A 13,747-nucleotide genomic window follows, 5' to 3' on the forward strand; every position below is an offset into this window, starting at 1 on the left:
GGTCCAATTAACACAGCTGTTAGTAAGACTACAAAACTCCCTTGTTATCGATATGGCTGCGCTTACACTCTCCTCGTCTTCACAAAAAACCGCCACATCATCCGCGTATGTTAGTAACTTCACCTCGCATGTGTGTAACTGAAAACCACGTACTCCACTGTCATTAATTATTCTTAAACAAAAGGGTTCCAAATAAATTGCAAACAGAAGAGGAGATGCTGGACATCCTTGTCGCACAGAAGACAGTACAGGAATACTTCCCGTGACATTCTTGTTGATTATCAGTTGCGTGCAGCAGTGAGAGTACGCCATACGCACTCCCTGTATTATCACATCACCAACATTTATATGCTCCAAAATACAAAAAAGAATCTCATGGCACACTCGGTCGAACGCTTTTTCGAAATCAATCTGAAGCATAGCGACCCTTTTAAAAAACATATCGCAACACTCGAGCACACTGCGCGCAACATGAACATTTGTTACTATACTCCTCCCCTTTATACCACAGGTCTGATGCGGCCCTACTACACTTGTTATAACACTCTGCACTCGTTGCGCTAAGATCTTCATAAGGATTTTATAATCTACATTGGCCAATGTAATCGGCCGGTACCCAGAAACCGACTGAAGTTTAACACGGTCTTCCGATTTGGGTATGAGGACGGTGTGTGTGCGACCAAACGACGGCGGAAGTACCTTGGACTCGTACGCCTCGCGAAAGACCATAAATAAAAACGGAGTTACTATATCCGAGAACCTTTTATAAAAATCCGCACCAAGCCCGTCAGGTCCTGGCGACTTACCTACTTTTAACTCCGATATTGCCGTCTGAATTTCGCCAAGCGATATCGGTCGTTCTAACTCCTCCCTCACATCGTCTCCCAACCTTGGCATGGCTGGAAGAAAGTCTCGCTTGAACTCATCAGTTTTTGGAACTGTGGGGCTAAACAAATCTGTGTAATGTTCTTGAAACGCACTTTTTATGTTCTCTTTGTCACTGGTAAGCCCGCCTCGCCAGTATATTTCCTCGATACCATTCCGTCTCGCGTACCGTGCTTCGTCTTTTATCGCTCGCTTTGTTGGCGCTTCGCCGGCCAAAAACACCTCGGCCCTCGCCCTCACGGTCGCTCCCCGATATCTTTCTATATCGATGGCTTCCAGCTTATTTTTAATAGTTCTAATATCTTCTTTGTATGCCCCAGGCATTTCGCTTTCGAGTTTTAACATGTGTTGCAGATTATTTCTGAGTTGGCTTTCCACTTCCCTCTCTTGCCGTTTAAGCACTGTCCCCCTCTCCATCGCTACCAGTTTGCTTTCCTGTTTGAATACCTCCCACCTTTCCCGCCAGCTGCTGATTTCGTCGTTTGTTTGTTTCTCTGCAATTTCCTGTACTCTATCCGTGAATGTGGTGTCTTGTAATAATTTTACATTAAATTTCCAAAGTTCCCAGCTGAACTTCTTACAATCCTCCCTCCTTTCCCCCAACAAAAATGAAACCAGGCAGTGGTCACTAAAAGAGACACTATCGACCACGTAGTTCTTGCACGCCGCAGCGAGCTCGAAAGATACGTATGCACGATCCAGCCGCGCATGGCTCGTGCCCTGAAAGTGCGTGAATTTTAAAGCACTTCTGTTAACCGCACAGTGTGCTACATCTGCTAGTTCGCAGTCTTCAAGAACTTCTGTCAAGACCCTTGCACTCTGATCAATTGTTCGCGGCGACACATTTCTGTCTCTTCGTTCTAACACACAATTGAAGTCGCCCAATAATATTACTCTTTCTTGCAGCTTTAAATAATCAGATAACCCTTCAAAAAAAACCGTCCTATCCCGTGTAACATTTGGTGCATAGATACACACTGCACGAAATTCTAATCCACAGTAGTTGAAATCACAACACACAATCCTGCCAGTTTCGCTCGACGTAACTGTTTGTACACGAATACCAACTGAATTTCTAACCAAAATACAACACCCCCCCGAAGTTCCCACAGAATGACTCACGCAAACGCTGTAGCGGCCACTAAAGGGCCTTATCATGCTCTCAGTGCTGCTTTCGCTTTCTATTTTTGTTTCTTGAATGGCCATTATATCTATTTCTTTTTCGTCCATAATCCTTCGCAGCTGATACTGCTTGCGCCTAGCCCCAAGCCCTCTTACGTTTAAAGTAGAAATGCGAAGCGGCCTATTTAAAATAGCCATAATATCGAATTAAAGCACACTGAGAGCACAATACAACGGCCAGCTCAACGAACCCTGGGCTCCAGTGTAGCGACGGCGGATATTCCGTGTGCGTTGCCGTGCCCTTGTCCGTAGACTCCCCGGAGACGGCTGTTCGCTGCGCTGCACTGCACGAGAGAATCAGGGGGCATTGTTCACATTGCAGGGCCGAACAGGGACGTTACGAATTATGTGTCCGGTGGCTTCCTTGGCCGCTCCGCGTTGACGTTGGGTTTCACCTTCACCGACGCCCGTCGAGCATGCGTCGGAGCCTTCGCCGGGGGTTCGTCACCGCTCGGCTCGGCGGTGCTGGCCTGTTTTCCCTCGACATAATCCCTTGTACGCTTTGAAGAGCCAGCAAGGACACCTGTCATCTCAACTTCTTCTTCTTCCCTGCTTTTCTCTACCTCCGACGCCAGGAGTGGTGCTTCGGTCACGCCCGCACCGTCCGTGGCGTTTTGGTTGCCCTGAACGTCCGGGACTTCGGTGGGCGGCGTTTCTCCTACGGCAGGTGGTTCGGCGCTCGGTGCCACGGCGGCTGCAGGTTCAGGGGGCGTTGCCTCCTTCACCGCGTCCCCTTCCTCTTCCTTGCCCTTCGAAGCGCTCTCCGCGTCTTCGGCGTCCATCACGTACTCGGACTTGTGGTCGTCGTCCCCTGGTCCGGCAACGTTCGCGTAAGTGCGGACGCACTCGCTGTCGCTGTGGCCGTAGCGGCGGCACCGCCCGCACCGTGGGACGCGGCACTCCCGACGAATGTGGCCACTCCGGTGGCAGCGCAAACAAAGCGGTACCCGTCCGGGCACCACGACAAGGGCCTGCTCACCGGCGATCCGTAGCTGGTGCGGGATGTCGTCTACGGTGACGCCCGACTTGAGTCGTAGGGTGACCAGGCGTGTCGTCGAGAGCTGCGAAGTGCAGCCCGGCACACGCCAGCGGTCACGGGTCACTTCGGTGACCTTCCCGTAAAGCGCCAGGGCGCCTCGCACTTCGTCGTCGGGGACGTTGTGGAGCACCCAGTGAAGCTTTAGGCGTACGTCCTGGCTCCGCGGATCAAAGATCAGGCACCTCCGCCCCTTCACTTGAAGTTCGGAGGCGGCAACCAGCTTCGCAGCTGCCTCGGCGTCCTTGAACGTCACGGCCCACAGGTGGTTCATCTGATATGCGCCCAAGGCCACAACCTCGGGCAGCAAATTCAGACGCACCAGCGGGTCGCGGAAATCCTCCACCTTGTATGGCCTGGCTTTCACGTCCGCGTGCAGAAAAATGGTGTTGAGAACAGATGGTCCGGATGGCAAATGAGGCAGAATAACTTGATATTCCTGGTTTGCAGAGTTGTCAAAAACAGAAGACCTAGTACCGCGAGCCGATGGGCCCGCCAAAACAGCCCCTTGAACGGAGCTCGTCATCCTGCGTCCGCACTGCGCAGCGGCCGGAAGCAGAATCAACCCTAGACCAACAAGCCAGGAGGGTAGTGCGGTGTGGCTGCCCTTATATCATTTCGAGAAATAAACGAAAACAAGACATAAAACAAGTGGGCTCGTCCGGGATTTGAACCTCGGACCTCTCGCACCCGAAGCGAGAATCATACCCCTAGACCAACAAGCCAGGAGGGTAGCGCGGTGTGGCTGCCCCTATATCATTTCGAGAAATAAACGAAAACAAGACATAAAACAAGTGGGCTCGTCCGGGATTTGAACCCGGGACCTCTCGCACCCGAAGCGAGAATCATACCCCTAGACCAACGAGCCGGGAGGGTGGTGCGGTGTGGATGCATATATCTCATTTCGAGAAATAAACGAAAACAAGACATAAAACAAGTGGGCTCGTCCGGGATTTGAACCCGGGACCTCTCGCACCCGAAGCGAGAATCATACCCCTAGACCAACGAGCCGGGAGGGTGGTGCGGTGTGGATGCATCTATATCATTTCGAGAAATAAACGAAAACAAGACATAAAACAAGTGGGCTCGTCCGGGATTTGAACCCGGGACCTCTCGCACCCGAAGCGAGAATCATACCCCTAGACCAACAAGCCAGGAGGGTAGTGCGGTGTGGCTGCCCCTATATCATTTCGAGAAATAAACGAAAACAAGAAATAAAACAAGTGGGCTCGTCCGGGATTTGAACCTCGGACCTCTCGCACCCGAAGCGAGAATCATACCCCTAGACCAACGAGCCGGGAGGGTGGTGCGGTGTGGATGCATCTATATCATTTCGAGAAATAAACGAAAACAAGACATAAAACAAGTGGGCTCGTCCGGGATTTGAACCCGGGACCTCTCGCACCCGAAGCGAGAATCATACCCCTAGACCAACAAGCCAGGAGGGTAGTGCGGTGTGGCTGCCCCTATATCATTTCGAGAAATAAACGAAAACAAGAAATAAAACAAGTGGGCTCGTCCGGGATTTGAACCTCGGACCTCTCGCACCCGAAGCGAGAATCATACCCCTAGACCAACGAGCCCGAAGGGTAGTGCGGTGTGGATGCATCTATATCATTTCGAGAAATAAACGAAAACAAGACATAAAACAAGTGGGCTCGTCCGGGATTTGAACCCGGGACCTCTCGCACCCGAAGCGAGAATCATACCCCTAGACCAACGAGCCGGGAGGGTAGTGCGGTGTGGATGCATATATCTCATTTCGAGAAATAAACCAAAACAAGAAATAAAACAAGCGGGCTCGTCCGGGATTTGAAGCCGGGACCTCTCGCACCCGAAGCGAGAATCATACCCCTAGACCAACGAGCATTTTGTTAACAGTGACTATATTTACAAATATACATACAGGGCCAGATGAAGTGGTTACTGCGGTTTCAGAGAACAGTGTAACATCCCTTGCTCACACAGACAAATAATCGCGTTCGGGAACTGAACAAGCCAAGACAAGATTCAGCCTGTTTCGCCAGGGAAGTGGAAACCATTCGTAGGCAGTGCCAGCAAAGCCACGTAGTGCTGGCGTGGTTCCTATTAGAAACACATACAAATGGGCGATGGTGTCATTTGTTTACAGTATACGGTAATGAAGGCGGGGCAAGGGGTTGGGCGTAGAAGTCGTTAGTGGGCAGAAGTGGCCCGTGGTGCTGTCCCGCTTCCGGCCCTCAGATCAAGTCCCATCTCCTTTGCTGCTCTACCTTAAACTTCATGAGGGCTCGTGAGCCCCGCGCCAGTGAGTCGCGAAGCTCAGTGTCTGAATCGGGCCCGTCAAGGGCGGCCACTGCCCACTGCGCTTTCTGTACAAAGTGCCTCCACGCCGGCCGCGGGTTTTCGGAGCATTCAACCACGTCGACGCTTGCCCTCCATAGCGAGTGGAGACCTATGACGTGGACGCAGCACGGAGGAGCGGGTGCTCCGAGGCCGCCTCCAAGAACCTCAAGTTCATCCAGGTGAGCTGCCAGTACGTGTCGAAAGAGCACTGCAGCTCATCCCAGAAATACGACGCCGTGTTGCACTCCACAAAGACGTGCTCTGCCGTCTCCTTCCTTCCACACAACAAGCAGTTGGTCCCTCCAGGAAGAAAGAAGCCCCTCTCCCCCTGTCTTGCCTTAGTGGGTAGAACCCCTGTGTGAAAGCGGAAGAAGAAATCCTTCGAACCAGAATAAATGGGGAGCTTCCGCACTCGCCGGAGGACGTCACTTTTCATGCACCCTAGAGGTGGTGAGCGATACATGGGGGGTCGAAGGATCTGTTCTACCAGGTCCCAGTACAACTTCCTCGGGGCCACTGCGCACAGGTACTCCCAAGAGAACAGTCCCTGCAAGAGGGTCACCGCTGCCGCCACTTCTTTGTAAAAGCCCGTTCCCCGGTTACTATGTGTGAACTCCGCTGTTGTTGGCAGCCAAGGGGCCAAATGTGAGGAGCCTACGTTTTGCAGAGCAGCCCGAAGGAAACCGTCACGACGATCCCGGAAGAAAAAAAAACGTTGCACTGTCAGCTCTAGCTCCACGTTAACAAGCCCGAGGCCACCCGCTTCCAGACTCCAGAAAACGTTAGTGGTGGATCGCCAGAGGAATACTGCGAACAGCCGGTGTAGCTTGGCCACTGAGCCTGCGTCGATGGTCGATACTCTGGCCACGTACAGAACGGCCGGGTATAACACGGCGTTGCAAACATTTCCCCTTTAGAAAAAGGCGATGTGTCGCGCTCGCCAGGGCTCCAACTTCCTACCCGCGGCTGCCAGCTTTGACTGCCAGCGGGGGCCAATGGCTCGGCCGCAGTCCAGGTTGACTCCGAGGTAGCGGATGATGGCCTCCCTCCGTAGAGCTGTGATGGTTTGGTGGGCCATTCACATAGCCATGCTCCCTCGCACTTAGAAAGATTCAGCTGAGCACCCGAAAACCAACAGAATGATTGCGCGAGCGCGACAATCTCCCTCGCCTGTTCTTTCGACGAACATACGAACGCGACATCATCCGCGTAAGCCAGGACTCTTAGTTCTTCGTAGCCGAGAACCAAGCCTTTGACTGACTTCGATGCCGCTGCCATTCTGCAAAGTGGCTCTATATATAATGCAAACAGAATCGGGGACATGGGGCAGCCCTGCCGGACCGACCTTCTCACGGCGATGGGGCTCCCCACCTCCACATTCATAATGATGCGGGTGGTGATTTCAGTATAGCAGATCTTGATCCACTCCACCATTTCGTCCCCTATCCCACACTGATGGAGGAGCATCAACAGAAAGCCATCGGCCATACCATGCTGAATACGCCGGTTCTCGTCCGACCCCTAGACCAACGAGCCGGGAGGGTAGAGCGGTGTGGATGCCCATATATCATTTCGAGAAATAAACGAAAACAAGAAATAAAACAAGTGGGCTCGTCCAGGATTTGAACCCGGGACCTCTCGCACCCGAAGCGAGAATCACACCCCTAGGCGAACGAGCCGGGAGGGTAGTGCGGCGTGGATGCCCATATATCATTTCGAGAAATAAACGAAAAGAAGACATAAAACAAGGGGGCTCGTCCGGGATTTGAACCCGGGAGCTCCCGCACCCGAAGCGAGAATCATACCCCTAGACCAACGAGCCGGGAGGGTAGTGCGGTGTGGATGGATATATATCATTTCGAGAAATAAACGTAAACAAGAAATAAAACAAGTGGGTTCGTCCGGGATTTGAACCCGGGACCTTTCGCACCCGAAGTGAGAATCATACGCCGAGACCAATGAGCCGGGAGGGTAGTGCGGTGTGGATGCCCATATATCATTTCGAGAAATGAACGAAAACAAGAAATAAAACAACTGGGCTCGTCCGGGATCTGAACCCGGGACCTCTCGCACCCGAAGCGAGAATCATACCCCTAGACCAACTTTTTTTTTCTTTATTGCCGTTTTGCCTGAAACGTTCACATTACACAAGTCATAATACAAACATAATACACACAAAAGGGGTAAAATACCAGCCACTAATTAGCGGCAATGGTGTTTTTAAAATCGCTTTAGCGTGGCCAGTTCATCGAGCAAGGGAAGCCACTCAGGACGCTCGTTTAAAGCACTGTACACTTCTCGTATGTAAGAGATATTTTCCACAAAATACTCTCTCGCTGGTCGAGCATCCACATCAGCATGTCTGTCTGCCATTCTAGTCCTCCATAAACTATGAAGGCTCAGTACCATAAACATGTCATAGGGCACACTTTCGGTCTTGTCCACGGGTAGGAAACAGATACCATAATAAGTGACAGGCAAGTCTTTAAGTGTCCGCTGAAGTATGTCCCAGTGAAAGCGAGCATCAGAACAATCAAGAAAGATGTGTTCTGTTGTTTCTGGCTTATTACATATTCTGCAGTTGATGTTCCCCCCTACAAATATTCCTTTATCCTGAAGCCATGGTTTGACAGGGAGTGTGCCACTATGAAGTTGAAAAAAGAAGCTCTTGCTCGATGCCTTAATCGGCATCTTTTTGATCATTTTTAAAACATCCTTGGCCTTTCCGCCGTCATATATACAGCGATAGAGGGGAACAGGCAAAGAAACATCAATAATATCTTTATACAATGTTCTTCGTGGAACAACACTTAAATACTCCAGAGAAAAACGGGCATTCAGAAATTTAAATGCCCACACTACTTCCCTAAGGAATCCGCGTATAGCCACCGGCTTTACAGCAACAGTCGAAATAACAAAATTAGGTAGGGCATCTCGCAACCTTATCTGAATTAATGCACGCAAAGTGGGATCAGCTTGATCTCTCAGAAAAAGAAACCTCGAAACGACCTGTCTCAAAAATAAATGAGTCAAGCCCAATCCTCCGCGCTTAAGAGAAAGAAATAAATTAGTGCGGCTTGTTCGTTCCCATTCAGAATGCCAAATAAATACCGCAAATACTCGGTGCAGTTTCTGCACACTTTTCCTTGACATGCACAGGGCTTGGAGCACATACCAAATCTTAGCAACTAAAAAAATGTTGCTGACGGTGGCTCGGGCGAACATTGACAAGTCCCTCCCACCCCATTTATGTGCTTTATTTCGAGCTTGCTTGGTTTCTTTGGCCCAGTACTCCGTCGGTTCTCTGTATTGATCCAGTGGTACACCCAGGTACTTCGCAGGTGTGGTGGTCCAATGTAATTTCTCAATATACTCGGGTGTTGTATCCCAGGTACCGTGCCAAATACCTATAGATTTGTTCCAATTTATCGCACTTGCCGTAAGCTCGCAGAACCGTGATGCTTGTTTGACCGCTATGCTGACACTTTCTTTGTCACTGGAGATGATTGCTATGTCGTCAGCATACAATAGAATTTTAACTTCATTTTCGTGTATCCTAAATCCTTGTATTTTCTCGTCATGTAAAATTTTCCGACAGAAAGGTTCAATGTATATGGCGAAAAGCAAGGCGCTTAAGGGGCATCCTTGTTTTACAGATGACTGAACATCCAAGCTTTGACTTAACCTTTTGTTTACTATGAGATTCGCAGAGCTATTCGCGTATGACATTTTCACACCTTGTAATATGACAGATCCTACGTTAACGTGTTCAAGGATAGCAAACATGATCTCATGGGCGACGCGATCAAACGCCTTTTGCAAGTCTAATTGCAGTATGGCCGCACGCCCTCCTAGCACATCAACGCACTCGAGGACGCTTCTGACCAGGTGGACGTTTGTCATTATCGTCCGTCCTTTTATCCCGCATGTTTGATGTGGTCCAACAATTTCCTTCATTACACTCTGCAATCTGCTCGCTAGAACCTTCATAAATATTTTATAGTCAACGTTTGTTAGACTAATTGGCCGATATGCTTCTACAGATAATAATTGGGTAGGATCATCAGTCTTTGGGATTAGAACTACATGCGTTTTTCGAAACGACGGAGGCATTTCTTTGTGCTCATACGCTTCATTAATAACTCGGTGCAACATCTGAGATACTTCACATTTAAAAAATTTATAAAATGTGGCACCTAGGCCATCTGGCCCTGGTGACTTCCCGGGTGTAAGCTCGTCTATAGCTCGTTCAATTTCCCCTAAAGTGATAGGAGCTTCAAGGGTCGTTTTAACTTCTTCATCAAGCATGGGCATGAATGGAAGAAACTCTGTTTTAAACCCGTCTTTGATAAGCTACGGCCGTCCCAGTAACTCCCCGTAGTACTCTTCAAATGCGCGTTGCATTGTTTCTCTATCTTCTGTGACGCCACCCGCATATCGCACCGCTTTTATTTCGTTTTGCGTCGCGTATCTCTTTTCGTCGCCAAGTGCCCGTTTCGTCGGCGTTTCGCCTAACCACAGCTTCTCAGTCCTTGCCCGTATTATAGCGCCGTGGTATCTTTCCTGATCGATAACTTCTAGTTGTCGTTTAACTTCTCGAATAGCCTCAGTGCTATCATTACACTGCGCTGCGCTTCTGCTCAGCAAGAAATCGAGATGGCCCTGTAATTCCTTGTCTTTCATTTTCTCGCTTTGACGCTTTGCGCACGCCATTTCAATCGCATTCATCTTAACTTCTTGTTTAAAAAGCTCCCACAATGGTATTACTTCATTTTCCTGTGCTTGAACGAGCGTCAGCATCTTTTCTTTAACTTTATCTGTAAACTTTTCTTCCTGCAAAAGTTCCTCGTTAAACTTCCAGAGTTCCCAGTTGAATTTATGCTGTTTTGAAGCCCTCCCCAACGTGAACATCACTAAGCTGTGATCGCTAAACGAGACGTGTTTAACTTCATAGTTGGTACACGCATGCGCAAGGTTGGCTGATATATATGCTCGATCTAATCGTGCATGGCTGTTATTTTGGTGGTGGGTATACTGCACGGGTCGTCCTTCTGACATAATACCGCCAATATCCTCTAAGTTGTGTTCGGTTACAATAGTGTTTAGTAATTCAGCGCTCGCATCACGGGCTGTGGCAGTTCCTGCTCTATCTTTCGTGTGGCAAACACAATTGTAGTCACCCAACACAAGAACATTTTTGTCATCATCGAGGTAACACTCAATGCGCTCAAAAAACACTTTACGTTCGGTTGCTTTGTTAGCTGCATAAAGGCATATAGCTCGGAAACTAAAGCCAGAAAAAGTAAAATCACAGACAATAAGCCGGCCAGTTTCACATGTAAATACATTTTCAATGACAATGCCCCTCGATTTGTTAAGAAAAAGGGCACAGCCACCAGATAGACCAACTGCATGGGATATACAAACATAATATCGGGACGTAAATGATAGGACCATCCGATCCGCTTGCTCTTCGTTGTCGATTTTTGTTTCCTGTACCACAATGATGTCCAGATTATTTTCCATGCAGAGCCTACTTAGCTGATATTGCCGCTTTTTTGCGCATAGCCCTCTTACGTTTATTGTGGCTACACGCATTGTTGCCTCTAGATTTAGGGCCATTTGAGAGCAAATGTACGTACGAGAGCAAACGGTTCGGTCATGACCCTTTTAAAAGCACCAACAAACACAATAATGCTCATTGGAAAAAGGAAGTTTCCCATGCAGTGCTGCAATCGTGTTCGTGAAAAAGAAGAAGAAACCATACCTCAGAAGGACGACCTCTAGTAATTTTCGTTATCAAGTCCCATCACGCAGCGCACCACAAGCACAGTAAATGTTTTTACGTCGTCGCTTCGTTCAACTGTCTCCGGTCTGGTGGAACGTTAGGTTTCGGTTTGAAGGATGGACGACGCGCGACCGTCGATTTCGGTGGTGGTTCACCGGATGCCGCCGCCTCGTTTTCACGTTCTCCTTCCTCGTTGCTTCCGTGTGGTCTTTTCGCAACACTGTTGCTGGTGCGTAGTTTGCTGGCGTCTAGGCTTGTGTCCATTATTTCTACACTCTCTGCTGGGGTATCCCACGTTGCCGACGCAGGGGCGTTTCCACCTCCCTTCGCGCTTGCGTCAGGTAATGGTGGAAATTCGGAGGAACATTTCTGTGCAACGCCACCACGTGCATTCAGGTTTTCGACAGATTCTGGCGGTTTATCTGGCTCTGTCACCGGTGTATCTTGGTCTTGCAATCCTTTGGCGGCCTCCTCCGCATCGTCTTCATCCATTAGGAGCTCGGACTTGTCCGAGCTCCCACCCGGTGCTGCCACATTTGCGTATGTTTTCAAACACGCCTCCTCCGTGTGACCGTAACGCCGGCAGCGCGAGCACCGTGGTACGCGACACTCGCGCCGAACGTGTCCCCGTAGTTGACACCGAAGACACAGCGGTGCCCTTCCTGGAACAATCACAAGTGCCATGTCGCCGCCTACGCGTAATTGGTGTGTATGTCGTCCGGTGTCAGGCTCACTTTTAGCTTCAAGGTCACAAATCGAGTCGTCGAGCCTTTGTCGGTGACGCCGAAAACACGCCACCGCTCTCTTGAGATGTCCGTCACTTTGCCATAGTGCAGAAACGCCGTGCGCACCTCATCGTCGGGAACCCCATGTAGATGCCAATGCAGCTTAATCCTTACGTCGTGTTTGTGCGGGTCGATCACTACACACTTCCGCTGCTTGACTTTCACATCGTCGGCTGCAAGAATTTTCTTCACGGCATCGGCATTACTGAAGGTAACCGCCCATACGTGATTCATTTGGTACGGCCCCAGAGCGATAACGTCTGGGAGCAGCGCCAAATGAGTGAGCGTATCTCGGAAATCTTCTACGCGGAAAGGCCTGGCTTTCACGTCACCGTGCAAAAAAATTCCCCGCATTTCCCCGAGGGGAAGAATGGGAAAGTGCGAATGCACGAGTTGAATTTGCGCGGTTCGGTAATGTTCGCGAAAGAGAGATCACACACACGCACACAACTACAAAGAAAGAAAGATGCATTTATTCACAGACACCTATTTGTGTTGTCGTTGTACTTGATTGCTAGAGCGGATCTCAGCTTTGAAATTTCGTGTCAGTACTCCTTTAAGCGGGTGCATTAGCCCTTCTCACGCCCGATTCCTGGCCAATCCCCCACGTGGGTATGTGCCATGTCAGCGGCCAGGCAGCGCGCGCCCATCTCCCCCCGTTGCCAAGGAAGACGAGGAGATTCCTGGCCAATCCCCCACGTGGGTATGTGATGCGGACATCACCGGTGGACGCAGGTTCAGGGTCGCTTAAGAAGTGCATTGCACTTAAAAAACAGTGTTCAAAACAAACTTTCCTGTTGGCAGTTGAGGCAGCATAACTTGATAATCCTGGTTGTCAGTTCCCGAAGGCCTGTTTCCGCGGCCAAGCTCGGCCGCATTTACCGCTCCCGAGGAGCCAGACATCCTGCGTCCGTACGCAAGCGCAGCCGGAAGCAGAATCCCCTCCCCCTAGAACAACGAGCCGGGAGGGTACTGCGGCGTAGATGCATATATATCATTTCGAGAAATAGACGAAAACAAGACAAAAAACAAGTGGGCTCGTCCAGGATTTGAACCCGGGACCTCTCGCACCCGAAGCGAGAATCATACCCCTAGACCAACGAGCCGGAGGGTAGCGCGGTGTGGATGCCCATGTATCATTTCGAGAAATAAACGAAAACAAGAAATAAAACAAGTGGGCTCGTCCGGGATTTGCACCCGGGACCTCTCGCACCCGAGGCGAGAATCATACCCCTAGACCAACGAGCCGGTAGGGTACTAAAACGAAAAGAAGACAAACCAAGTGGGCTCGTCCGGGATTTCAACCTGGGACCTCTCGCACCCGAAGCGAGAATCATACCCCTAGACCAACGAGCCGGGGGGTTAGTGCGGTGTGGATGCCCATATATCTTTTCGAGAAATAAACGAAAACAAGACATAAAACAAGTGGGCTCATCCGGGATTTGAACCCGGGACCTTCCGCACCCGAAGCGAGAATCATACCCCTAGACCAACGAGCCGGGAGGGTAGTGCGGTGTGGATGCATCTATATCATTTCGAGAAATAAACGAAAACAAGACATAAAACAAGTGGGCTCGTCCGGGATTTGAACCCGGGACCTCTCGCACCCGAAGCGAGAATCATACCCCTAGACCAACAAGCCAGGAGGGTAGTGCGGTGTGGCTGCCCCTATATCATTTCGAGAAATAAACGAAAACAAGAAATAAAACAAGTGGGCTCGTCCAGGATTTGAACCCGGGACCTCTC

At 50.0% G+C, this 13,747-nt stretch overlaps 13 non-coding genes across 13 annotated transcripts; all 13 read right to left on the reverse strand.

The window, feature by feature from the left end:
* Positions 1-3,756: 3,756 nt before the first annotated feature.
* Trnap-cgg (transfer RNA proline (anticodon CGG)) lies at positions 3,757-3,828 on the reverse strand. Its single transcript has one exon. It is a non-coding gene; the product is annotated as a tRNA-Pro (tRNA).
* A 71-nt stretch (positions 3,829-3,899) lies between these two features.
* Positions 3,900-3,971, reverse strand: Trnap-cgg (transfer RNA proline (anticodon CGG)). The gene has a single exon. It is a non-coding gene; the product is annotated as a tRNA-Pro (tRNA).
* A 71-nt stretch (positions 3,972-4,042) lies between these two features.
* On the reverse strand, positions 4,043-4,114 carry Trnap-cgg (transfer RNA proline (anticodon CGG)). Its single transcript has one exon. It is a non-coding gene; the product is annotated as a tRNA-Pro (tRNA).
* Positions 4,115-4,185: 71 nt separating this feature from the next.
* Positions 4,186-4,257, reverse strand: Trnap-cgg (transfer RNA proline (anticodon CGG)). Its single transcript has one exon. It is a non-coding gene; the product is annotated as a tRNA-Pro (tRNA).
* Positions 4,258-4,328: 71 nt separating this feature from the next.
* Trnap-cgg (transfer RNA proline (anticodon CGG)) lies at positions 4,329-4,400 on the reverse strand. The gene has a single exon. It is a non-coding gene; the product is annotated as a tRNA-Pro (tRNA).
* A 71-nt stretch (positions 4,401-4,471) lies between these two features.
* On the reverse strand, positions 4,472-4,543 carry Trnap-cgg (transfer RNA proline (anticodon CGG)). The gene has a single exon. It is a non-coding gene; the product is annotated as a tRNA-Pro (tRNA).
* A 71-nt stretch (positions 4,544-4,614) lies between these two features.
* Positions 4,615-4,686, reverse strand: Trnap-cgg (transfer RNA proline (anticodon CGG)). The gene has a single exon. It is a non-coding gene; the product is annotated as a tRNA-Pro (tRNA).
* A 71-nt stretch (positions 4,687-4,757) lies between these two features.
* On the reverse strand, positions 4,758-4,829 carry Trnap-cgg (transfer RNA proline (anticodon CGG)). The gene has a single exon. It is a non-coding gene; the product is annotated as a tRNA-Pro (tRNA).
* A 2,349-nt stretch (positions 4,830-7,178) lies between these two features.
* Trnap-cgg (transfer RNA proline (anticodon CGG)) lies at positions 7,179-7,250 on the reverse strand. Its single transcript has one exon. It is a non-coding gene; the product is annotated as a tRNA-Pro (tRNA).
* Positions 7,251-13,035: 5,785 nt separating this feature from the next.
* On the reverse strand, positions 13,036-13,107 carry Trnap-cgg (transfer RNA proline (anticodon CGG)). The gene has a single exon. It is a non-coding gene; the product is annotated as a tRNA-Pro (tRNA).
* A 70-nt stretch (positions 13,108-13,177) lies between these two features.
* Positions 13,178-13,249, reverse strand: Trnap-cgg (transfer RNA proline (anticodon CGG)). Its single transcript has one exon. It is a non-coding gene; the product is annotated as a tRNA-Pro (tRNA).
* Positions 13,250-13,428: 179 nt separating this feature from the next.
* Positions 13,429-13,500, reverse strand: Trnap-cgg (transfer RNA proline (anticodon CGG)). The gene has a single exon. It is a non-coding gene; the product is annotated as a tRNA-Pro (tRNA).
* A 71-nt stretch (positions 13,501-13,571) lies between these two features.
* Trnap-cgg (transfer RNA proline (anticodon CGG)) lies at positions 13,572-13,643 on the reverse strand. The gene has a single exon. It is a non-coding gene; the product is annotated as a tRNA-Pro (tRNA).
* Positions 13,644-13,747: the final 104 nt, after the last annotated feature.

Source organism: Haemaphysalis longicornis, unplaced genomic scaffold, assembly GCF_048455015.1.
Source record: "Haemaphysalis longicornis isolate Haplotype H1 unplaced genomic scaffold, Haemaphysalis longicornis Haplotype H1 scaffold_129, whole genome shotgun sequence".
Classification (NCBI taxonomy): Eukaryota; Metazoa; Arthropoda; class Arachnida; order Ixodida; family Ixodidae; genus Haemaphysalis; species Haemaphysalis longicornis.